This window comes from Microcaecilia unicolor, chromosome 1, assembly GCF_901765095.1.
Source record: "Microcaecilia unicolor chromosome 1, aMicUni1.1, whole genome shotgun sequence".
NCBI lineage: Eukaryota > Metazoa > Chordata > Amphibia > Gymnophiona > Siphonopidae > Microcaecilia > Microcaecilia unicolor.
In genome coordinates this window covers 518,285,409-518,311,402 of record NC_044031.1, presented here as the reverse complement: position 1 = coordinate 518,311,402, position 25,994 = coordinate 518,285,409, and the positions used below count along the sequence as shown (strand labels likewise).

The window sequence follows — 25,994 nt, the reverse complement described above, 5'->3', positions numbered from 1 at the left end:
ATTCCCTCCCTTGTAAAATTAGGGCAGAGCCTATATTTAGTAACTTTAAAGTTAGGCCGAAATCCTGTTCGTTTACACAGGCCTTCCCTACCTGATAGATTCCGTTGACAAAGGTCCATGGATCTACTTTCAATTGACAGATTTGTTGATGGATTTATTAGACTAACATAATTATATTAATTTATTTTAATTTTATGCATTTATTTTAATTAGTATGCTGAATCTGTACTTTCACTTGTGGGTCTATCCTTTCCTAAACACTTATGGCATTCCTTTCTGTTTGTTGTTTTTTATATGTATTTTAACTGTACACCGTTCTGTTGTAGAATTGTATTAAGAGCGGTATAATAAGTGCTAAATAAACCATAAACCCCATCACGGTACAGTCCTTTTACTTTTCGTCTTTCTCCCACCCCAGCCCTTTCAGCTGTCTCACTCTTCTCCCAAGCCTGGATGGGTACCAAAGATGCCACCTACCCTGCTCCTTAGGTCCCTCATCAGGACAAAAATCACTGCCCTCTGCTCCCAATACCACCACTTCCTACTCCTGTACTCCCACCCCAAGCCACAGTTGTTTCTGTTTTTGCTCTCTTCGTCGGACTGAAGATTCTGCCCTCCAAATTCCCAGCTGCTGCCGCCTCCTTATGGTTCAAAATGAAGCAAAGGCACCACTTGCCTGTTCCTCCCTGTCTGCCAAGAAAATCTACTCAGCCTAGGTGAGTGGATTTTCAAAATCCTGTTTTGCACTACAACAAACACTGTGTGTTCTTCATCATGACTAGATATAAGAAATTCCTTTAAAAAATCATCCCAGTCTCTTATGTCCATTAAACTAGAGACAAAATTACCACCATATAAAGCCCTCAAGGATTTCATCATAGAATGGAACGTGGAAGCTTCCAGTTCTAGGAGTATCTGTGACCCGTCAGTCCCTTTTCCTAATGTTTTCAAGAAGCATTAGAAGTTGTTCATTAGATGAACAAGGGAGATGGAGCAAGAAGCTGTTCTCCATGCTCTTGAGGCAGAAGTTCTAACCAGTGGCACTCACATTCCCAAGGGGTACAGTAAGAGGTCAAACAGGGTGTGGAAAAGGGTTTTGAAATCAGAGGCAGTGTATTGAAATTTTCTAGACAGCGTGAAGGCAGTTATAAAGGGGAGTCTTTTACTAAGGCACACTGGCGTTTTTAGCGCAGGCTAAACGCTAGAGACGCCAATGTATTCCTATGGGCATCTCTAGCATTTAGCGTGCACTAAAAATGCCAGCGTGCCTTAGTAAAAGACCCCCTAAACAGTTATTTGTGGGAAATGTGTACTACTGTAATTTTAATAACACTGTTAGAGGCTGACAGCAACATATGTGGACCTGTTGTTTGGGAAGGAGTGCAAGGATTTCATTGATCAGTTAAAGGAAGTGAGGGAACCAAAAAGTTAAGAACCTCTGCTCCAGGGGAAAGAAAAAAAAGTTTGCTTATCCTTTTATTCTGGGAGAGGGCGTTTCCTTCTCTCAAACCAGTTGAGAGTCGGTTCCATGAGGAACCAACAGTGCTTCAGAGGGTTATCTCTCTCTAATCCATGGGAGAAGGGTAGTTGGGAGGCTGGATGCACTAAAGCAGGTGTGATACCAGTAGAATTGAAGAGGATTTTAGTGTTATATCCAGGGTCTGTGGAGGAACAAGAGTCTGCTAGGAAACAGGGGAAGTTTGAGTTTGCTACATGTTAAGAATGTTTAAAAAAAAAAAAAAAGGTTGTCATTTTTTCTCTAATGCAACTTTTAAAAATCTTTTTTCTGTTTTTTATGTACTATTTACCTGTCTCTATTTTGTGTCTGTAAACGTTTGTTGGAATGACAAACCTTTGAGTGGACTGTAGTTGTTGAGGGCTGTGTTTTTGTTGTTTTTTGCTCAGTCCCTTTAGATCTTGTTTTGATACCCATTATTAGGGAATCTTAAATCCAGTGCTCTATTGAGTTAGGGAGTAGTCAGCAATGCTCAGACATAACCTGTTGCCTGGTAAAAGGAGGTTGCAGTCATATCAAAAGGTTGAGGTAACAGTAAGTAGAAACAAGAGTTGCGGGTAAGAAACAAAAGATAAAGAAGATAAATACGGGAGGGAGCAAACCCTGTCCATCATGCTTTTAAATTTTTTTTTTTTAAACTTGCTTCCTCACTAATGTTTCTGAAGCATAATATACTAGCAGATCACTATGACTTTAAACAGCAGATGATAGCATTCAAGAACCTGTCCTTCCTCACCCTCCCTTAGCACAGCACTCTGTTCTTGTCCCAGGCACATTTAATTATGCACAGTTTCGGTTGGCAGGAAAAATTCTTGACTTCTTCTGATTGTCTTCCTCTACCTGGGCACTGAACCAGCAGCTCTAGGGCTCTCAGACAATGAACCATCCACTGTGCTATGAGGGAATTTCCTATTTGAATGAAAACTTGTATTTCTCAAATGCTAATTTAACATGGCTAAGAGCCATGGGATTGATGCAACAAGGTAATTTCTAACTTCATAAACCAGAGCAGCATCAGGTTCTTATCATTGTCGGTGATAAAAGAAAATGTGCAACAGAACCTTTCTTACAAAGTTAACCTTCATTATCATAATGCAATAAAAAAGATTACTATGCCAGTAAAAGTTTTGAAAAGGATTTTGTGTCCTCTTGCCTTCATAAATAATAAGATAAAATCAACTAGATAAGAAAATTTCTATTTTATTTACATGTTCTTTCATATTTGACTTGAAAATAGATAACTGACCTTTTCCTCTTAGTCTGAAAATATCTTTATAAACTGCTCAAACCATCAGCTTCAGTATAATCAAAAATCTATTACATACTATTTCAGATAGTATTAGTAATGTTTTGAAAGTTCTACACCTCTATTTGCTGAAGGGGACAAATTATGTCAAGTAGTCAGGTCCTGTATGTCAAGTAGTCAGATTCCAAGTCATCTGTAATGGCATCAAGAATGAGATACAATAATGTTCCCTTTCTACCTTCTAGTGTGTTCTCTTGTGCTCCTTGAAGACTGTTATCTCCACTTTAATTTCCTACCACATAGTTATCTTCTGTTGCATTTCTTTGTTTTAGATTCCAGATATACCACCTTTCTATGGTACAACCAAAGCAGTTTCTACATTATATACAGTTACTTTCTCTGCCCCTAGTGTAAAAAAAATATTTGAAGTGGTTCAAAGAAAAGCAACAAAAAGGATATGGGGCTTGTACCAAAGACATAGGAGAAGAGACTTGAGGAACTGAATATGTATATCCCAGAGAAAAGAGAGATGGGGTGATATGATACAAATGCTTACATATTTGAAAGGTATTAATATGCAAACAAGCCTTTTCCAGAGAAGGGTAAGTGGTAGAACTAGAGGGACATGAATTGAGGTTGAAGGGGGTCAGTTTAGGAGTAAGGTCAGGAAGTACTTTTTCAAGGAAAGGTGGTGGAGAGGAAAACAGTAACAGAATTCAAAAATGTGTTGGATAAACACAAAGGATTACTATATGGAAAGAGAATGGAGTCAAAGCAAAACTTAGCGGTTCTTAGACAGTAACTCCAGTAATCAGGAAATAAGGTCAGTACTGTGAAAAACATCTATGGTCTGCGCCCCGATTATGGCTAGACACATCTGAATGAGCTGGAGTGGGCTTTGAGATCAATTCCTGTAGTTGGGGAATATATCCAGTGCTGGGCAGACTTCAACAGTCTGTGCCCTGAAAATGGCAAGGATTGATCAAGATATGTTATATTGAAACATATTCTATAAGTTTCTTATTGGGCAGATTGGATGGACCGTATAGGTCTTTTATCTGCCATCATCTACTATGCTAGTATGTGACAATCCATTTTGTGTCTGGGGCAGTAGAGTGTTGTGGCTTGCCTAGGGTCACAAGGATCCACAGTGGGAATCAAGCCCTGCTGCCCTAGCTCCCAGCCCACTACACTACTCATTAAGGGGCCCTTTTACTAAGCTGCATAAGCACCTACGTGCACCCAACACACGCCAAAGTGGAGTTATCGCCTGGCTACCACATGGCTCTTGCGGTAATTTCATTTCTTACACGTGTCCGAAAAATAATTTTTATTTTCAGACACTTGTATTGGACGCATGCCAAGTGGCATTTGACATGCGTAGGCCATTACCGCATGAGACTTTACTGCTAGGTCAATGGCTGGCGGTAAGATCTCAGACACAAAATGGACGTCTGGCAATTTTCATTTTGCTGCATGTCCATTTTCAGCAAAAATGTTAAAAAAGGCATTTTTTTGTAGGTGCGCTGAAAAATAATTCTGCACGCGCCCAAAACACTCGTCTATACTATCGCAGGCCATTTTTCAGCGCATATTAGTAAAAGGACCCCTAAGTCTGCTCCTTCACTCCCTTTACAGTAGAACTAAAAATTTACTAATGTTGCTCACCGTTCCTCTTCTTACACATTCGGCAGCTCTCAGATGGCAAAATTTAAAAAAGCAACATAATTACCAATGGCTTTGGGTCTCCTAGGGCACTGAATTAATTTTTAAACCTTGTTTGTCTAAAACTAAAATTTTTAAAAACCAGTAAAAGTGGGACACGTGGAAGGTAGCCACTTGGATTCCACTGCTGAAAAGTTCCAATATGTATATCAGAAGATGCGCATCTTATAGAATTGCCCTAAAGGAAAGTAGACAGGCGTGACTGTGTACATGAATATGCACATATGCAGATTTCTGCCCCTATTGTTTCTCTGTTCTCTGAGCCTACTTTTTACACATGTGTACATCGTGCAGTTTTCCATCAATAACAGGATTGAGGGACGGACACAAGTGGTTGATGTTATTGCAGTCAGTGGGACTGGACAACTCAGAGCTCAGAACCTAGTGCACAGTTTGAATTATTGGCATGATATTGTGCTCCAAAATTGCATCATATATATAACTTTATGTGGGGAGAAATAGGGGAGCATTAACCCTAATGCCAGCTCCAAGCTGATGTAGGATTAAGGCAGTAGAAGCACTGTAAGATTAGAGTGCAGTGCTCTGATTATGTGGACCAAATACCAAAGAGCTCATTTGTCGCGCCAGAGCCCACTGGTCATTTGGCACAGGTAAATGCAGGTGCTAGTCCGGCTTCCCCCCCCCCCCCCCCCCGATGGACCAGAGTTGAGGAAGTTGTTCCATGTGGGAAGGTCAGCGCTTGTTCATAGTAACATAGTAAATAACAAGAGATAAAGACCTGTGTGGTCCCATCCCAGTCTGCCCAACAATGCTGCCAGTGTTGTACCTGCCACTCCCATGCAGCTTCCAATCCTTCATGATTAAACACTGGCATCAAAAACAGGGAAGTTGGCAATTCATCACCATGCCAGCCACATAGAGGAAGTTATATATGATGCAATGTTGGAACACAATACCACAATACCATGCCAGTAGTTCAGAACTGTATACTAGGTTCTGAGTTCTGAGAGAGTTGTTCAGTCCCACTGACCTGCGATGACATCAACCAATTGTGTCCCTGCCTCAATCCTGCTTGTTGATGGAAAACTGCGTGATATGTATGTGTAAAAAGTATGCTCAGAGAAGAGCCCGCATTTACCTTTATCATTGGACCCTGGATTCCTCAAATAAATTTGATTATAGAATCTGTATGAACATATATACAGTGGGGGAAATAAGTATTTGATCCCTTGCTGATTTTGTAAGTTTGCCCACTGACAAAGACATGAGCAGCCCATAATTGAAGGGTAGGTTATTGGTAACAGTGAGAGATAGCACATCACAAATTAAATCCGGAAAATCACATTGTGGAAAGTATATGAATTTATTTGCATTCTGCAGAGGGAAATAAGTATTTAATCCCTCTGGCAAACAAGACCTAATACTTGGTGGCAAAACCCTTGTTGGCAAGCACAGCGGTCAGACATCTTCTGTAGTTGATGATGAGGTTTGCACACATGTCAGGAGGAATTTTGGTCCACTCCTCTTTGCAGATCATCTCTAAATCATTAAGAGTTCTGGGCTGTCGCTTGGCAACTCGCAGCTTCAGCTCCCTCCATAAGTTTTCAATGGGATTAAGGTCTGGTGACTGGCTAGGCCACTCCATGACCCTAATGTGCTTCTTCCTGAGCCACTCCTTTGTTGCCTTGGCTGTATGTTTTGGGTCATTGTCGTGCTGGAAGACCCAGCCACGACCCATTTTTAAGGCCCTGGCGGAGGGAAGGAAGTTGTCACTCAGAATTGTACGGTACATGGCCCCATCCATTCTCCCATTGATGCGGTGAAGTAGTCCTGTGCCCTTAGCAGAGAAACACCCCCAAAACATAACATTTCCACCTCCATGCTTGACAGTGGGGACGGTGTTCTTTGGGTCATAGGCAGCATTTCTCTTCCTCCAAACACGGCGAGTTGAGTTCATGCCAAAGAGCTCAATTTTGTCTCATCTGACCACAGCACCTTCTCCCAATCACTCTCGGCATCATCCAGGTGTTCACTGGCAAACTTCAGACGGGCCGTCACATGTGCCTTCCGGAGCAGGGGGACCTTGCGGGCACTGCAGGATTGCAATCCGTTATGTCGTAATGTGTTACCAATGGTTTTCATGGTGACAGTGGTCCCAGCTGCCTTGAGAACATTGACAAGTTCCCCCCTTGTAGTTGTAGGCTGATTTCTAACCTTCCTCATGATCAAGGATACCCCACGAGGTGAGATTTTGCGTGGAGCCCCAGATCTTTGTCGATTGACAGTCATTTTGTACTTCTTCCATTTTCTTACTATGGCACCAACAGTTGTCTCCTTCTCGCCCAGCGTCTTACTGATGGTTTTGTAGCCCATTCCAGCCTTGTGCAGGTGTATGATCTTGTCCCTGACATCCTTAGACAGCTCCTTGCTCTTGGCCATTTTGTAGAGGTTAGAGTCTGACTGATTCACTGAGTCTGTGGACAGGTGTCTTTCATACAGGTGACCATTGCCGACAGCTGTCTGTCATGCAGGTAACGAGTTGATTTGGAGCATCTACCTGGTCTGTAGGGGCCAGATCTCTTACTGGTTGGTGGGGGATCAAATACTTATTTCCCTCTGCAGAATGCAAATAAATTCATATACTTTCCACAATGTGATTTTCCGGATTTAATTTGTGATGTGCTATCTCTCACTGTTACCAATAACCTACCCTTCAATTATGGGCTGCTCATGTCTTTGTCAGTGGGCAAACTTACAAAATCAGCAAGGGATCAAATACTTATTTCCCCCACTGTATGTTTACGTAAATTGAGGGTTCCTTGGTGTGTGAAAAAATATTTTATGGGTTCCGCCATAGTAAAAGGTTTGGGAATCACTGCATCACTGTTATTACATACTCCCTGCTAGGTACCACCTTCTGCAGTGAGTGTCAAGTGCTGTATTTTAGATGACAGTCTACAGGCAGCAGTTGTATGAAGGGGAGAAATCTCACCTTACCTTCTGCTTATGTCATGGGGGTGGGAGGAAGAATTGTCATGCCTTACCTCTGGATGTAACAAGTATTTGTTCTATCCTCGGTCTGCCTTATATTCATCCAATACTGTCAAAATCTTGTCCAGGTTTTATTCGTACTCTAGCTTCGCAGATGGAAAAAAATCAAAAGACAAAAGTTGTAGACACTGGAATACTTCTCTTCGTTGTCGTCTTCTTCAGTCTTGGGAACCACTTCTCTTTACTTATCCAGACTCTTTAGGATCCTCTGTCAGAGCTCTTCTGTTGTCCAACATCAGAATTTTCTTTTCTCACAAGGTTTCTTTGAACCTCAATAAGATGCCAAATAGGCAGTCTTTTAACATTTCTCTATTCTTGCAACCAGGAACTTCGCCTCTGGCCTATAAAACACTTCCTCAAAAGCAGGGATTCTTATCTCTGGGAGCTCCAAACCTTGAATGAAGAAATCTTCATCTCATCATCTTCCCCATTGAGCTCTAACAGATGATGATCCTAGGGCTCCAGGAATCGCCTCTACTTTTTTTTTTTTTTTAGGGTAAAAAGGAGGTAAAAGATCAAATAACCCTTTATTTTTCCTTTATCCAGGGATTGTGCCGGTCCCCGGAACCGATAATTACAATTTTAGCTACAATTTTAACTTGATCCCAAGACTAGTTTGTCACTTCAGTGCCCAATCCATCAAAAAGCTTGAGACAGTTCTTGTGTCCTTTCTTGATGATTTCCACAGAAACTGTGATAGGGATCTGCCTTGATACTAGTGTTGCAGCTTTCCACACTGTGGATCGTAATATGCTTACAAGGCTGGCGTAAAAATAGGTATCAGTGGCATAGTATTTATATGGTTTAAATCCTATTTGTCAGATCAGTTCTGTTCATCAACAGCATCTCATTACCTTGAGCACTGAACTGTGAGGAGCCACAGGGATCCATGCTGCACTCTATTTTATTTAATATATACATCAAAACCATTAGCTGAGCTGCTTCAGTTGATGGACACAAAATTCTATATCTATGCCAATGATGTGCAACTATTCATTCCCATTGAACCAGATCTACCCACAGCTTTAGAGTAAATTGACTGCCTAATAGCAACTCAGGAATGGACAAAAGAAAAAAAAACAACAGCAGCAAACTCTGCCTGAATCATATTCACAACATAGATTCTGTGGGTTTCAGACATAAGTGGACAGGTACATGACTTCAAAATACCATTTGGAAAACATGAACTCCCCTGAAATCGCAGGTTGGAAATCTTGGGGGCTAGACTCATCATTTACTTTGATCCCACAAATTCAACCAACCTTTAGAAACTGTTCTATCTTGTACTAGAATTTGTTTGTATATTTTCTTGCTCGTGTTTAATAAAAGCATCCTTTAAAAAAAAAAAAAAAACTGTTTCACTCTTGCAACTACAAAATCACTCTCCCTATATAGCAAAGAAGAGTGTGACCACAGTGATCCCATGATATTTAAAAGTCATCTGATTTTCAAGGTCTTCAGACAGAATGGGCCAGAATACCTATAGAATAAATTAGCTCTACACACCTCTGAGACCTCTAAGGTCTTTCAAGAAACGTCACAGTTTTTGTCCTTGTCAAAAGAAATTCTACAGTGTGATACCCGCCAGCAAGCTGCCTCAGGTGTATAGCCCCCCACACTGTGGAACTCACTCCCAGAGAGGCTACACTGAACTCAAGACTACTACTACTTCAGGAAGCAGAAGCCTAGCCCTTCTCCCAAGCCTTTAATACATACTATCCACTCTCCTGACACCTAGATTAACTTGCGGCACACCTTGTAACTTAGACCAGTTATATCATCAACTGTACATACAATTTGCTCTGTTTAGCCATTTATCCCAATGACTTTGTACTACCCATTTTGTCCTGTCTATATATTTCATTTAACTCCCCCCCCCCCCCCCCCCCCCCCCAATTACCTATTAAGATGTTTCATGGTATTACAAGAACAGTGTTAGCATTATGGAATCAATTTTGTAAATGATGCCCAAATTTGGGTGCCAAAAAAAAAAACCACGCTAAGCACTATTCTATAAATGGAATAGCTGTTTATGGAATAATGCTTTGCATCAGGATCCACGTCCAATTTTGGTCATGACGATTTACACTATCTGAACCCTAGTTTAAATCCCCGTTCCTAAATTAGGCACAGATCCATTGAATTCTGTAACACTGCATGAAAGTCCTAGAACTGCCCCGACCCACCCATGGCCATGCCCCCTTTTCGGCTCCATGTGGAAAATTTTACATGCACATCTTTGTAAAATAGAGACACTAAAGATGTGCTTGTAAATTCCAATTATTGCCAACTAGCACCAATAATTAACACCCAATTATCAGTGCTAATTGGCTTGTTAAACAGTTAAATTGCATGCTCAATTTGTATTATGCACACCCAAATTTTTGCATGCAGTTTTGAGCACTGTATATAGAATTTGGGGGTCTGTGAATGTTTTAATATGTGCTTATTATCGTGACCGTGCTGACATTGAGAGTATCATATTTGTTATGTGACTGTTCTTCATATTGCCTATGGAATCATTCATATTCTGTTGGCATTTATGTTACATGATTGTTTTACAATACTGTTAAATGTTTATATTTCTGGTACTGTATGATGTTAGTTCTATTACTAGGATTCAGTATGCCATCTCCAAGTTTACCTCATTGATGGTATTTATGCTTATATTTGGTCTTTTTGTTAAAGGAGTGGAGGAGTGGCCTAGTGGTTAGGGTGGTGGACTTTGGTCCTGAGGAACTGAGTTCAATTCCCACTTCAGGCACAGGCAGCTCCTTGTGACTCTGGGCAAGTCACTTAACCCTCCATTGCCCCATGTAAGCCGCATCGAGCCTGCCATGAGTGGGAAAGCGCAGGGTACAAATGTAACAAAAAAAAAATTTGCAAGTTTTATGTCAAGCTGTACCTGTTGTACACTACCTTTAGTGAATCTCTTCATAAAAGTAGTTAATCCAAATAAATAAATTGTTGGCTTTTGTGCTCTGCTTGCCCAGCAGCAGAAGAGGTAAAAAAAACAAATTTGGATCTGGTCCCTGGAAAGAATACTGTAGATGACTGGATCCCCCCTCACCCATGCATTTTATGCACAGAATAGCATTGCAGCATATGCGTGGATACATGTGCTTGTAATTCTACACGTACCAATACTTTTTTTTGCACAAGACATAGTTGCCACTAGTCCAGATCTGTGTCTGCATGCATCCGATATGCTCTCCCATGTTTGCACATATATATATATTTTTTTTTTGCACTGGGCCTATTTGCATGCTATTTGTTTTACAGTATTGGGCAGCAAAATGTTTTAGTTAATACTTTTATTAAAAAATTGTCTCTAACCCCAGGTAACTGCATCAGCTGTAGAGAGCCTGCCCATCTGCTCCCCACTATACCATTCCCTCCTATAGTGCCTGTAACCACACGTGCATTGAAACCTATGGAGCGGCATCTTCCTTTGATCTTGTTATTAAATTAGACTTGTGGGAAACACACTGCTGAACTCTGGAAGTAAGAAGCATGAAAGCTTAAGTTTTGGGATCTTGCCAGGTACTTTTGACTTAGATTTAGCCACTGTTGGAAGCAGGATACTGAGCTTGATGGACCTTTTGTCTGTTGCAGTATGGCAAATGTTATGTTCTTATGTACAAGAATAAAACCTGTTCTTGCTGTAGGGAGACCATCTGCCCCCAGTTAGAAACCATATGCAAGAGAAACATGCAGCCCAGCAGCTGAGAGAGAGTAGGAGTAGGTTATTCTCCAAATCTCCTTATGTTGTCTTAAAGCTGCTAAACAGTAAACCATGCTGGGATCTAAGCTTACTATGAGTTATTGGTTTATTTTTATTTCTTTTTCATTGAAAGATTTTCAAATATATTTTCATACACAAGGAAAAAGGAAACGACATCCACAAGGTATAAGCAATATTGTCTAACATAACACTTCCCCACTAGCTCACATCAAATAAGAGGAGAACTATCATAAAATCAAAACAAAATCATGAAAATATCTGAAAACCAATACCTTAAGTCATAATTTAACTCCTATTTAATACAGCCTTTTATCATGACCCCTAAGAAAGTCCTGTAATTGCTATGACTCCCAAAAAATATACTTTTTCCCTTGGTAGGTGATAACACATTTGCAAGGATACTTAAGGAAAAACAAAGCTCCTAAAGCAATTACACAAGATTTCAGAATTAAAAAAGCGTTACGCCTCAACTGGGTTGCTTTGGAGACATCAGGAAAAATATTAATCTTATCCCCACGAAAACGTCTCTTCTTTCTTAGTAAAATAAGCTTTCAAAACTAACAGTTTGTCATTCTCATTATCAAATGTTGACCAATAGATGATAACGAGTAGTAGTAATATCCTGTGTGTCCTCCAAGAAAGCCGTCGGGTCAACACCTGAGGCTTCCGATTGATTCACCTGCTGGTCAACCGCCACCTTTTTCTTAACAGGCACATAATGGCAGTTATTCAGAGTTCACCAAACCTAGACTCTCCTTAAGATACTTCCTCAGGGGGATTCAAGATGGTCGCATGAATGGACGTACCCGCGGGGGCGCCTTACCTCTCTGGAGTTGCTGTCTTCGGGTTGTTTCCTATCTGGACACGATATGGGGGGGGGGAAGAGGAATGCAAGTTCCTCCAGCTAATAGAGCTGCTCCTCCGATGAAACAGATTACTTTGGAGCAGTTCTACGTTCCTGTTGCTTCTCCCTCGATCACACCGGTCTTTGAGTCATCTTCCAGCAATAGTGCAAACGGGGTTTTGCTAAGTCCCCTGCAGGTGCTTTATTTGATGCAGCCTGGAGGGGAGACTAGAGAGGCTGTTGATGAAGTTCGTGAAGAGGTGAATTCTTTACACTCTGGAATGGAAGCACAACTCCTTGCGTCCTCCTCCTTTTTGGATACTAGTGGGCTGGAAGTTCTACAATCTTTGTGACCAATATTAAGTACCTTAACTGGGTCTAGAGTGCTTGGGAAGCTCTCTGAAGTGTCTGCACAACAGTTGCAAAAGCCTGCTAAAGTCATGATGAGCTCTCTGTAGGACGCTACCTTAACATCTGTGGTTAAAGTTGTTAGTGAGCTGGCAAGCTCTAAAGATAAGATTGAGGCTCCTGTGAACTGCATCAGCAATCTTCAAAAACTAGCTCCTTAGAGAGAAAAGTTGGTGAATTGAGTGATATTAACAGTGTTCTGATGAAGGACAATGCCTTTATACATAGAAAGCTGGAGTACTTGGAAAATCAAAACCATAAGAATTCTCTTTGGTTTTTGAATTTTCCTAACTCCCCTTTGATAACACCTGTGGATATGTTACGGAGATACAGGCATGAGGTTTTGAAGTTGCCAGAGGAATCTCTGCAGTCTGGTAAATCTAGAATTTTTGGAGTCATTATTGCAGATAGTAATTCAGAGAAGAACTCTATTAGCAACTTTTGCTTTGGAAATGGACTGGATATTGGTTTTGAAAGCTTATTTCTGTGTAATGGGTGAGAAGATTTTTGGTCCATAATAAGAATATTTCCAGATTTGTCAAGAAATGTGCAGAAATGGCGCTAAGAATTCTTAGCCCTTCGGCCTAGAATACAAGCGTTGGGACTGAAATTACTACTGAGATTTACTTGTTCTTATGTTAGTTTTTCAGAATAAATCTTATGTTTTTTGAGCCCAGACAACTTGTAGAATTTATAGTGGCTAGGGAAGAGGAGAAGGATCCAAGTAATTGTTCCACAATCCACCGTGGTTGGCTAGGATAAGTATATCAGCTGTAGAATGTGTCTGTTAATCTTAAATTTCTTTGTTTATAGTGTGTAATCTTGAATCTTTTATTGTGGTTGAATATTAAGTAGATTTATTTCCTGATTGTGATGCAATTTTGTTTTATATTGAACTTCTGATTGTCGCAGTGATGTAATTGTGATGATGATATTGAAATTTATGATAAAAAAATACTTCTTTAGAAGAATCTCAGCAGATAATAGGTAAATTGAGGGAAAATTTAAGAAACATAAATAGCAGGCTGTATGAGCATTCTCTATTGATTCCAGTCTAGAAAGAATAACATGAAAATCCTTAAGCATGGATTAATGAGACAAAGCCATCATGGATTTACTGAAGTGAAAGCTTGCCTCACCAATCTATTACATTTCTTTGAAGGGGTGAACAAACGTGGATAAAGGTAAGCCGGTCGATATTGGGTATCTGGATTTTCAAAAAGCGTTTGACAAAGTACCTCATGAAAAACTCCAGAGGAAATTGAAAGTCATGGGATAGGAGGTAGTGTCCAATTGTGGATTAAAAACTGGTTAAAAGGTAGAAAACAGAGAGGAGGGTTAAATGATCAGTATTCTCAATGGAGAATGGGAGATAGTGGGGTTCCCCAGGGGTCTGTGCTGGGACCGCTGCTTTTTAATATATTTATAAATGATCTTGAGGTGGGAGTAACTAGTGAGGTAATTAAATTTGCTGACGACACAAAGTTCACAAGAGGATTCTGAAAACTTACAGGAGGACCTTATGAGACTGGGAGACTGAGCATCTAAATGGCAGATGATATTTAATGTGAGCAAGTGAAAGTGATGCATGTGGGAAAGAGGAACCCAAATTATAGCTATGTAATGCAAGGTTCCACGTTAGGAGTCACCGAACAGGAAAGGGATCTAGGCGTTGTCATTGATAAGTTGAAACCCTCTGCTTAGTGTGCAGCGGCTGCTAAGAAAGCAAATAGAATGTTGGGTATTATTAGGAAAGGAATGGAAAAACAAAAATGAAGACATTATAATACCTTTGTATCACTCCATGGTGCGACCACACCTCGAATATTGTGTTCAATTCATGTCGCCGCATGTCAAAAAAGATATAGTGGAATTAGAAAAGGTACAGAGAAGGGTGACGAAAATGATAAAGGGGATGGGATGACTTCCCTATGAGGAAAGGCTAAAGCGGCTAAGGCTCTTCAGCTTGGAGCAAAGACAGCTGAGGGGAGATATGGTAGAGGTCTATAAAATAATGAGTGGAGTGGAACAGGTAGACGTGAATTGCTTGTTTACACTTTCCAAAAATACTAGGACTAGGGGGCACGCTATGAAACTATAAAGTAGTAAATTTAAAATTAATCGGAGAAAATTTTTCTTCACTCAACATGTAATTAAACTCTGGAATTTGTTGCCAGAGAATGTAGTAAAAGCAGTTTAGCTTAGCAGGGTTTTAAAAAGGCTTGGATGGCTTCCTAAATGAAAAGTCCATAGACCATTATTAAAATGTACTTGGGGAAAATACACTGCTTATTTCTAGGATAAGCAACATAAAATGGATTGTACTTTTTGGGGATTTTGCCAGGTTACTTGTGACCTAGATTAGCCACTGTTAGAAACAGGATGCTTGGCTTGATGGACCTTCGGTCTGTCCTAGTATGGCAATATTTATGTACTTTAATAAAGGAGACGGAAGAAGCCTGCAATGTCCCATTCTGAGATTGCACCACTGAAAGCTGCTTATCCAGTATAACTAAATTAGCATCCACATTTTGAATTTATGAGCTACATGCTCAGAGAAAGAGGCAGTCTGAGTAATGACTGTTTTAAGCATCCCTTCCATATGTGATTTGAGTCCATAAGTCCTTTCAAGTAATTCCTTAGTCATCTCCACTGATGGAGACATTACTTGAGAAGGAGATACTTGAATCCTCTCTGGAATTTTCCCAAAGGACAAAATCAATCCAGCAACAACCTTTCCTTGCTGACCCACCGGAGATTGGGGCATCTCTTGGGAATCCCCTGATAATGGAGATAAAGCTGGAAGGGGAGGAGTTCTATCTGGAGGGCTGAGCAAAACCTCTGTAGGAGATGGTGCTTGTACTCCAGGAATATCTTTCACACCACCAGAAACAATATGCTTGTCCATCAGGCCCACCACAGTGGAGGTAGAAAGTTTTAGTTTCACCACTCATTTACACTTCCCCATATTAGTGAGAATAAAAAATGCAAACAATCACAGTATCTGAACTCCTTGGTGCGCCAAGGGGCTCCCAAGGGGCAAGATGTGCCCCTTCGACCACACCCTGCAGTCACGCGCCACAAAGGCTGTTGCCTGTAGTAGTGCTCCAGAGACCCCAAGATGGTGTCATGGAGGGCAGTCCACCACTTATTCCTTCTGCTCAGAAGCAGCGGGAGACCTCCTCCAGATCTTTGGCGTCACTTTGGCCATGGACACCAACTTTTAATTATGTACCCACCTCAGGAGTGAACCTCAGCCCCAACATTGTTTTATGACAAAATTGAAATCTGTTGTTTTTCAATTGCTGGTTTTGAATTACATTTTCATTCCCATAATTGCAGGATGCCCCAGTTGTACTAAAACATTCTAAATGGCACAATGGGCTTCCAAGCCACAGTTTGCCAGGAATATTTTGTATCTTCCCTCTTTTGAATTCTCTCTTCTATGTAAAAGAAACATTGCTTTTCAAGAGAGGGTATGATAAATCAGAGTTGAAGAGGCAGGAAGTAAATAGTCAAAGTTTATCAGAAATGCAGAAATCTGGGCAGTTTTTGAATTTTCAGGGCAGTGCGAATGAGATTAGCTCCAAAAGCCTCTTTGTGGATGATACCAAATCTGCAACAGGGCAGACACCCCTGGATGGTGTGGATAATAGAAGGAGGGGACTAGCAAAACTGGAGGAATGTTCCAGAATATGACAGCTAAAATTTAATGCTAAAAAATGCAGGGTCATATATTTGGGCTACAAGAACCCAAAGGAGCGGTATAGTTTAGGGGGTGAAGTACAGTGCACAAAAGAGAAGCGGAACTTGGGTATGATAGTATGTGATGATCTTAATGTGGTCAAATGAATAGAAAAGGCAACAGCAAAAGCCAGAAGGATGTTTGGGGTGCATAGGGAGAGAAATGGCCAGCAGGAAAAAGGAAGTGATAATGCCTATGTATAAGTCTCCTTTAGAGTACTGTGCACAATTCTGGAGACTGCACCTTGAAAAAGATATAAACAGGATGGATTTGTTCCAGAGGGCAGCTTCTGAAATACATAGATGATTTTAATGTGGTCAATATTAGGTCTGATATGCTAAGGACGCCTCTGTGGTGGCAATAATAAGTACTGGCAACAGAAGGAGGATCTCTAATGTGCAAATAGTGACACTTGAAGCAGGCTTTCATGCCAAAACACAGCTCCGTCCTTTGGCCTAAACTCGCAATTCTCTGGTGGACTTTTATAGCAATAGGACAGATACTGCTTGATTTTTATAGTGATTCACATCATTTGGTGGATACTGCCATATATAGGTTTTTATTAAAGTACCATAGATTTTGTTACCTCTAGTTCCTCTTGTCTCCTTTGTGGAAACCCGTGGTCCACTTCTTCTCTTATAGACTTTGTTGGCACGTCAACATGGGGTATTTTTGTTTGGTTTTTTGGCTCTCAGTCCCACTTCCGTCACTGCCGCAGTAGCCCCCCTCCCAATCATACCTTTGCTGGTAGGGATGCTCAAGCCCTGCCAGCTGAAGTTTCACCACCAGAGACCTGTAGGTGCTGTCTAAGAAGTGGGGAAGCAGGTAGGGTGCTCCAGCCTCCCAACGCCAGTGCATCTGCACATGCTCAGTTCAACTACATGAACTGAGCATGCTCGGAAGTGCCTCTGCTAGAGCACCCTGCCAACTTCCTGCTGCTGAGGCAGTATGGGCTGGGCTCTGGCAGGGGAACTGTACAACTGGCGGGGCTTGAGCACCGCCCGCCACGCATGTACTGGCTACCACAATGTTGGAGAAGACCTGAACCCAAAGTGGGGAGGCCCAGGCCCCTGTGGCTATGTCACAGATTCAGATCAGGACGTTTTCTAGATCCTGTGGGAGATTATCTTGCAACTTATCTCAAAGAATCTTACTTTGAAAAACCAAGAACTATCTAATTATAGACCTATAGCAAGTATTCGATTGTTTACAAAAATCGCTGAGAGTATTGTCAGTCAGCTGCTTATTTAGAAAATCATAACGGTGTCAAGATGGCGTCGTGAAGGCATTTGGTGTGCGATCGTGCTGCCTCTGCTGGAGGTTTTGAATTTCTACCTAAAAGAAAATAATGCCCCGTACTAAAAGAAAAGGAATACTGAGACGTACTCCCTCACCGGTCTCGTCTTCCTCGCCGGTTCAGCAGAGCATAGACCGCTACCTTGCCGGAGCCTCAAATGAACTGGGGGGTGACAAGACCCGTAGCGTAGTTCCTTGAAGGAGAGGAAACTACGCCGGGCCAGGAAACATCTCCGTCTCCGCCCTCAGATTCCAATATTCCTCCATGTTCCGCGTTTAAAACGGTGTTGGTAGACAGCTTTCAGTCTACCTTAAATGTTGTCGAACAGCTCCCTGGTGAGAGCCTACCACCGCGATTGAAACGTCTGGAAGCGGAGGCCCGAGAGCTAACCGGAGCCTCCGAAACAACTATGGAGATAAGCCTTGAGAAAATCTGGATAAAGCTGAATACAATGGACAATATGCTTCAAAAGTCTTCAGGTGAGATTTCAGTATTATCTCTCAACTTCGAAGAAATGGTTAAAACAATAGAAGTTGTGAAAGAGGATCTATCTTCCCATGTTAATTTGATGCAAAAAGATTAAGCAATTACAAGAATATAATTCAACTGTGGTAAAAGATAAACTGGCTATTCATAGAAAAATCAAACAAATTGAAAACCATAATAGACGTTTAAATCTTTGCATATTGAATTTTCCCAAACCACCAGGAATACTACCTTTTAGATTTATTCAAAAGATATTTGGTTGAAAATTTGAAAATTCCTTCGAAAGCTATACCTCCTATAAATAAAATTTACTATATTCCTAAAAGATTTGAGAAAAATGAAGTGGAACATAGACCTGCGGACAATTTGGATTTGAGTAATATTTCAGAAATTTTGGAACAGTCGATTGATAATACACCGGAAAGAGCTACATTATTGGTCTGCTTTGTATTTGAACAGGACCTTAATAATATTTTGAAACTTTATTTTAAACACTCTAAAGACCTGTTTGGTGGAGGGAAAATTTGGATTTATCCAGATGTTACCAAAGTGACCCAAGAGAGGAGAAAGCTTTTTCTAGAAATGAAACAGCAAGTGCTTGATCTGGGTGCCACATTTTTCCTAGCCTGTCCATGTAAATACATGTTAAGATTTGGACAATCAAAATATATATATATATTTTTTGCCCCAGAACAATTAAAGTTTTTCTAGATTTGAAAAGTCTTAAATAATATTGGATATGTAATGGAAGAGTCTCCAATCACTGCCTTACTTAAAATGAATAATATTTCTTAATATTCCTTTGTATATGGTTTCATACCCCCTTAATGTGGTCTAAGAAAGTGAATGTTTATTTTCTTAATATACAGTTTCTAATTAATGATATTCTACACTGTGTTTCTGTAGACAAGTGTTTGGATTTGTAAAGTTATAAAAATTATAATAATAAATAAAAAAAGAAAATCATAACACTTTCAGAATATGTCTGCTTCTCACAAAGGTTTTAACATAGAGATTTTTTTAGGGACTTTGCTTTCTGAGATACATATATAATTAATTCATGGTCAGCAAGTGATATTAAAATTTCATCTGTCTGCATCTTTTAACCTGATAGATCATGACCTATTGCTTTACTTGTTAAACTCAATTGGTGTATCGGGGAGAGTGCTTTCATGTTTCAAAGACATTCTTTGCAAAAGATCTTATAAAGTTAAATGGGCAAATGAAGATTCTGAAAAATGGAAAAAAGAGATGTGGAGTCCCTCAGGGTTCTCTGCTGTCTCTAGTTCTGTTTGTATTGCTCCATGGTGCGTCCGCTCCTTGAGTATTGCATTCAGTTTTGGTTGCCATATCTCAAAAAAGGTGTAGCAGAATTAGAAAAGATTCAAAGAAGAGCGACCGAAATGATAAAGGGGACGTAACTCCTCTCGAAAGAGGAAAGGTTAAAGAGGTTAGGGCTCTTCAGCTTGGAAAAGAGATGGATAAGAGGAGATGATTGAGGTCTACAAAATCCTGAGTGGTGTAGAATGAGTAGAAGTAAATCCATTTTTTTTTACTCATTCCAAAATTACAAAGACTAGGGGACACTCAAGGAAGTTACGTGGAAATACTTTTAAAACAAATAGGAGGAAATATTTTTTCACTCAACGAATACTTAAGCTCTGGAACTGTTTGCCAGAGGATGTGGTAACAGTGGTTAGTGTATCTGGGTTTAAAAAAGGTTTGGACAAATTCCTAGAGGAAAAGTCAATAGTCTGTTATTGAGACAGACATGGGAAGCAACTTCTTGCCCTGGGATTTGTTGTATGGAATGTTGCCACAATTTGGGTTTCTGTCGGGTACTTTTGACCTGGCTTGGCCACTGTTTGGAAAACAGGATACTGGGCTAGATGGACCATTGGTCTGACCCTATATGGCTACTCTTTATGTTTAATATAGTAATGGTAATGTTTGGCCAGAAACTGAAATGCATGATGATATCTTATTATACCTATGCTGATGATATAACTTTATTGATCCCTTTAGAATCCTCGCTGAATGACTTTTGTCTCTGATTTAGGATTGCTTTACTATTGTAAAGGATTGGGCTGTTTCCATTTGTTTAAAACTGAACACGGATAAGACAAAGCTAATCTGGTTTGGTACCCCTTCTCTACTGCGTCCATCCGCTAAAATAGTGATAAATGTGTTGGAATTTGAATCCTCTTATGTTATACAGGATTTTTAACCCACCAACTCTCATATGAGATTCAAGGCGGACTGTCAAATGAAAATGGCACTGATACAAACATCAGGAATTAACAATAAACAAATTAGACAAAAAAAAACAAGTTTTGGAGAGAAATATCAAAAGTAGTATCAGAAAAACCGATAAGCCTTCCAAAAGGTAAAATAATCCTTCAAAAGGCGAACTACAGCCGGAAGACCATTCCCAAGACAAACTGCCATAAAACAAAAAATGTATGAAAACTGCTGTTTAATATAATGAGCTTAACAGATGAAAACACTAAAACTAAATGGTTGCAAGACTGAGAGGTAGAACTATTTAAAATATTGTTTTTGTGTTAAATCTTCTGGGCAAACACCCATATTAGGGGTTATTTTGGATTCCTATCTCACGCTGAAAGATGTAATATTTGTACAAATTAAAGGTGATCAAGCAGGTTAAAAATTACTTTTTGCATGATCACCTTGTTCTATTCACTTAAACTATTGTGCTTTCCTCCTTTTATTATTGCAACCTTTTATATGTATGTCGCACGGAGAATTTCTTTACTTGAGTAAAGTGGTGTGGTAGCCATGTTAGTCCACTTTAATACATTGTTTTTGTTATATTTGTACCCCGCGCTTTCCCACTCATGGCAGGCTCAATGCGGCTTACATATTGTATACAGGTACTTATTTGTACCTGGGGCAATGGAGGGTTAAGTGACTTGCCCAGAGTCACAAGGAGCTGCCTGTGCCTGAAGTGGGAATCGAACTCAGTTCCTCAGTTCCCCAGGACCAAAGTCCACCACTCTAACCACTAGGCCACTCCTTGAAGTCAGTCCAATAAAAAAAGGTATCATCTTATTTTCTTTTCTATGTTTTGATTTATTTCTATTTATTACTTTTACCCGCTTGCATATCTTACAAAATGCAGCCACTGGATTACTTTTTAATGTTCATCAGGAAAGGGTCATTTCTTTTCTGATTAAATGTCCCTGGATTCCTAGTCATGCACATTGTCTTTTTAAATGCTGTATTATAGTTTTTAGGATGCTCCGTGGCTTAGCTCCAAGCTTTTTCCCTCGTTTGTCTCTTCCTTCTGCTTCCTTGAGACGTTGTCTAGCGAGAAATGGCTTGTTACTCCATTTTTCTTCAGTAATCAATGTTTGTCACAAAAGGTATTTTACTGCTTCTTTTCTGTACCAGGCTGTAAAACTCTGTAACTTTTGGCTTTAGAGGTTAGATTAGAACCTTCTTACTTCAGATTTCTGAAATTATTGAAGGCTTTTTTTATTAAGTAAGTTTTTGAAGGTATGAATATTAAATATATGTACAATTTTTATTTTTAATGTAAATGATATATTGTTTCTTTGGGGATTAATTTTCGCTTAAATGCTGATTATGGTAAGTTGGTGGAAAATAAGTTCCCTGAGTTGTGTTGTATTATTTTTTTTTTCCCCTTTGGGTTTTCTGTCCTGTTCTTGATTCACTTTTTTACATTTGTGCATACAAACACACATATGTACATGGTGCTTTTACCTAGCAAAAAGACATGCTGGTACTTACACACAGGATCATCTTTAAGGAATGTTGAGGTATTTGTCTTCACAGTAGCCATGCCCTCCCTGCAAGTGCTCAGTGTCTGAAAAGGCAGCATTACAAGTATTACACCAGTCCTTAGAGCACATTGCTTGTTGGGGAGGAAAAAAGGTATGAAAACCTGGCTTTTCTAGTTATTTGTGTCCCTGTCACTTTAGTGACCAGCCTCCCTTTGTTCTGCTACTTGTTTGTCTACTTGTAATGTTTTGTTGGGCAGTTTATATTGGTATATGTTTTGCTATTCAGTTCACTGTATATTACATTCTTCTGTATTCCACTCTCGTTGTGGTCCTGGTGAAATGCTATCAAATTCTATAAATGAAATAAAGACAGATTTCTACAGATCTCTATACAAAAACTACATGTTCAATAAATACCTGACCTTGAAGGGAGGAGGGGCTTGGGAGGGACGTGCTCTGTGTCCTGTTTGACCAAAGCCTATTCTCCCATAGCAGTTCCATGGAGAATAGGAAAGTGAGCAGCAGAGTCAGGATTTTGAGGCCTAGCTTTCAAATTTCAGGAGCGTGTGGAAACTGAACAGTATTTTCCTGTAGGGGGATCAACCTCACCAGCATGACAGCCTGTCTGGAAAAGCGTAACGACTCTTACTCCTATCCTATACTGAGGTGTAAGAGCCAGGAAAGCATTGTAGGGATTATGTTTGTCAAGCTCCAGTTTTTATATTTTGTCCTGTCATATACAGATTTATCTGTACAGAACAAGGAGGGCTGAGATAAAATGTTTTCATAACATTTTAAATATGGTTTATTTATAAGGAGTTTTTGGTGTCACATAATCATTAAAGGGAAATGATAGCCTAAATCATGAGGTTAAAACATTGCTCACTGTCTGTGGACAATAGTGTCTGAAAATGTGACAGGTTTTAAACAACTAAGATTATCATCTGTACAGTTAGATGACATTCAGAGTCAGTACTAAAATATTTCTGGCATTTCATATACAGTGGGGGAAATAAGTATTTGATCCCTTGCTGATTTTGTAAGTTTGCCCACTGACAAAGACATGAGCAGCCCATAATTGAAGGGTAGGTTATTGGTAACAGTGAGAGATAGCACATCACAAATTAAATCCGGAAAATCACATTGTGGAAAGTATATGAATTTAAGTACATAAGTACATAAGTAGTGCCATACTGGGAAAGACCAAAGGTCCATCTAGCCCAGCATCCTGTCACCGACAGTGGCCAATCCAGGTCAAGGGCACCTGGCACGCTCCCCAAACGTAAAAACATTCCAGACAAGTTATACCTAAAAATGCGGAATTTTTCCAAGTCCATTTAATAGCGGTCTATGGACTTGTCCTTTAGGAATCTATCTAACCCCTTTTTAAACTCCGTCAAGCTAACCGCCCGTACCACGTTCTCCGGCAACGAATTCCAGAGTCTAATTACACGTTGGGTGAAGAAAAATTTTCTCCGATTCGTTTTAAATTTACCACACTGTAGCTTCAACTCATGCCCTCTAGTCCTAGTATTTTTCGATAGCGTGAACAGTCGCTTCACATCCACCCGATCCATTCCACTCATTATTTTATACACTTCTATCATATCTCCCCTCAGCCGTCTCTTCTCCAAGCTGAAAAGCTGAAAAGCCCTAGCCTTCTCAGCCTCTCTTCTGCAGAGGGAAATAAGTATTTGATCCCCCACCAACCAGTAAGAGATCTGGCCCCTACAGACCAGGTAGATGCTCCAAATCAACTCGTTACCTGCATGACAGACAGCTGTCGGCAATGGTCACCTGTATGAAAGACACCTGTCCACAGACTCAGTGAATCAGTCAGACTCTAACCTCTACAAAATGGCCAAGAGCAAGGAGCTGTCTAAGGATGTCAGGGACAAGATCATACACCTGCACAAGGCTGGAATGGGCTACAAAACCATCAGTAAGACGCTGGGCGAGAAGGAGACAACTGTTGGTGCCATAGTAAGAAAATGGAAGAAGTACAAAATGACTGTCAATCGACAAAGATCTGGGGCTCCACGCAAAATCTCACCTCGTGGGGTATCCTTGATCATGAGGAAGGTTAGAAATCAGCCTACAACTACAAGGGGGGAACTTGTCAATGATGTCAAGGCAGCTGGGACCACTGTCACCACGAAAACCATTGGTAACACATTACGACATAACGGATTGCAATCCTGCAGTGCCCGCAAGGTCCCCCTGCTCCGGAAGGCACATGTGACGGCCCGTCTGAAGTTTGCCAGTGAACACCTGGATGATGCCGAGAGTGATTGGGAGAAGGTGCTGTGGTCAGATGAGACAAAAATTGAGCTCTTTGGCATGAACTCAACTCGCCGTGTTTGGAGGAAGAGAAATGCTGCCTATGACCCAAAGAACACCGTCCCCACTGTCAAGCATGGAGGTGGAAATGTTATGTTTTGGGGGTGTTTCTCTGCTAAGGGCACAGGACTACTTCACCGCATCAATGGGAGAATGGATGGGGCCATGTACCGTACAATTCTGAGTGACAACCTCCTTCCCTCCGCCAGGGCCTTAAAAATGGGTCATGGCTGGGTCTTCCAGCACGACAATGACCCAAAACATACAGCCAAGGCAACAAAGGAGTGGCTCAGGAAGAAGCACATTAGGGTCATGGAGTGGCCTAGCCAGTCACCAGACCTTAATCCCATTGAAAACTTATGGAGGGAGCTGAAGCTGCGAGTTGCCAAGCGACAGCCCAGAACTCTTAATGATTTAGAGATGATCTGCAAAGAGGAGTGGACCAAAATTCCTCCTGACATGTGTGCAAACCTCATCATCAACTACAGAAGACGTCTGACCGCTGTGCTTGCCAACAAGGGTTTTGCCACCAAGTATTAGGTCTTGTTTGCCAGAGGGATTAAATACTTATTTCCCTCTGCAGAATGCAAATAAATTCATATACTTTCCACAATGTGATTTTCCGGATTTAATTTGTGATGTGCTATCTCTCACTGTTACCAATAACCTACCCTTCAATTATGGGCTGCTCATGTCTTTGTCAGTGGGCAAACTTACAAAATCAGCAAGGGATCAAATACTTATTTCCCCCACTGTATATGGAAGGCATTTGGCATTTTCAATATGTTCTCTTTGGTATTGATTTATCAACTTGATTTCTTCATATCTTGTTTACAGTTTTGCACTTTAGTTTCACATTCAATTTTTTCTTTGAGAGGTAAAGTCAGCATCACTTAGCTGCTTGCATTCCTTGGCATATTGCTGAATTAGATATAATCACAGTTCTAGTCATTAGCTTTAGTTCTGTGGTGATTACAAAATTAAATCTTATGTTTATGGTAAAATGAAAGAGAATGAACACTACCTGCACCTGGTGTAAATGGCATTTATAGCACATACTCAAATGTTACGGAATATATTCTACAGTTAATGGTTGAGTTGCCTCCTCCTCCTGTATGTCTCCTTTCTCTTTGAGTAACACTGGCTTTCTGCCTGAGGCTGGATGATATAAAATATCACTTTACTTAAAATATACATGTGTATTTTTATAGCTCTAAGTGCTATTTTTTCAGCACCAATTTTTTAGGTACCATTTATAGTCTTTAGTCCTTATTGGTTTATGGAAATTAGTACTCTGTGCAAATGGTAGTTGCTTGAGGTCAGCCATTAAAGCCACTAATACCACCTTGATATGTTTAAATTCCGTGTCCGAAACATGATCAAGTGAATCATCTGCTGCGGGTTTTTTTAATCAAAAGATAAAATATTGAAAAAAATCTAATTTTTTTTTTTTTGTTTTCTTTTGATGGTGTTAAATCATACTGTTTTTTATTTGTAAAGTTTAAATTTGATTTTTATATTCAGGGGCACTTTTATTAAAATATGCTAGAATTTGGGCTTAACTTGTGATATTGCAGGATTTTACTGTGTGCTAAAACCAGATTTAATACAGCATTTTGGGTGTTTTTTTAAATATATTTTATTGCAGATTGTGCTCTAATATCATTAGTGTGCAGTGTCTGTCTAGAGTTAACACGGGAGAACTCACTGCCTCCTAAATATTTAGGAGGCGCTAAGTGATGCCACGTTAACACTACATCAGCCAGTTAGCACACGTTATGTATAATGCGCTAGCTAGCTAATGCTTCCATATCCACTCTCCTCTCATTACATGCCCCCTCCCAAAAATATTTTTTTTAATCT

At 40.2% G+C, this 25,994-nt stretch overlaps 1 protein-coding gene across 1 annotated transcript in view; it reads left to right on the top strand.

Moving 5' to 3' along the window:
- The window catches only part of JPH1 (junctophilin 1), a 284,417-nt gene that overhangs the window by 229,752 nt on the left and 28,671 nt on the right, over positions 1-25,994 (top strand). The window lies entirely within an intron of this gene.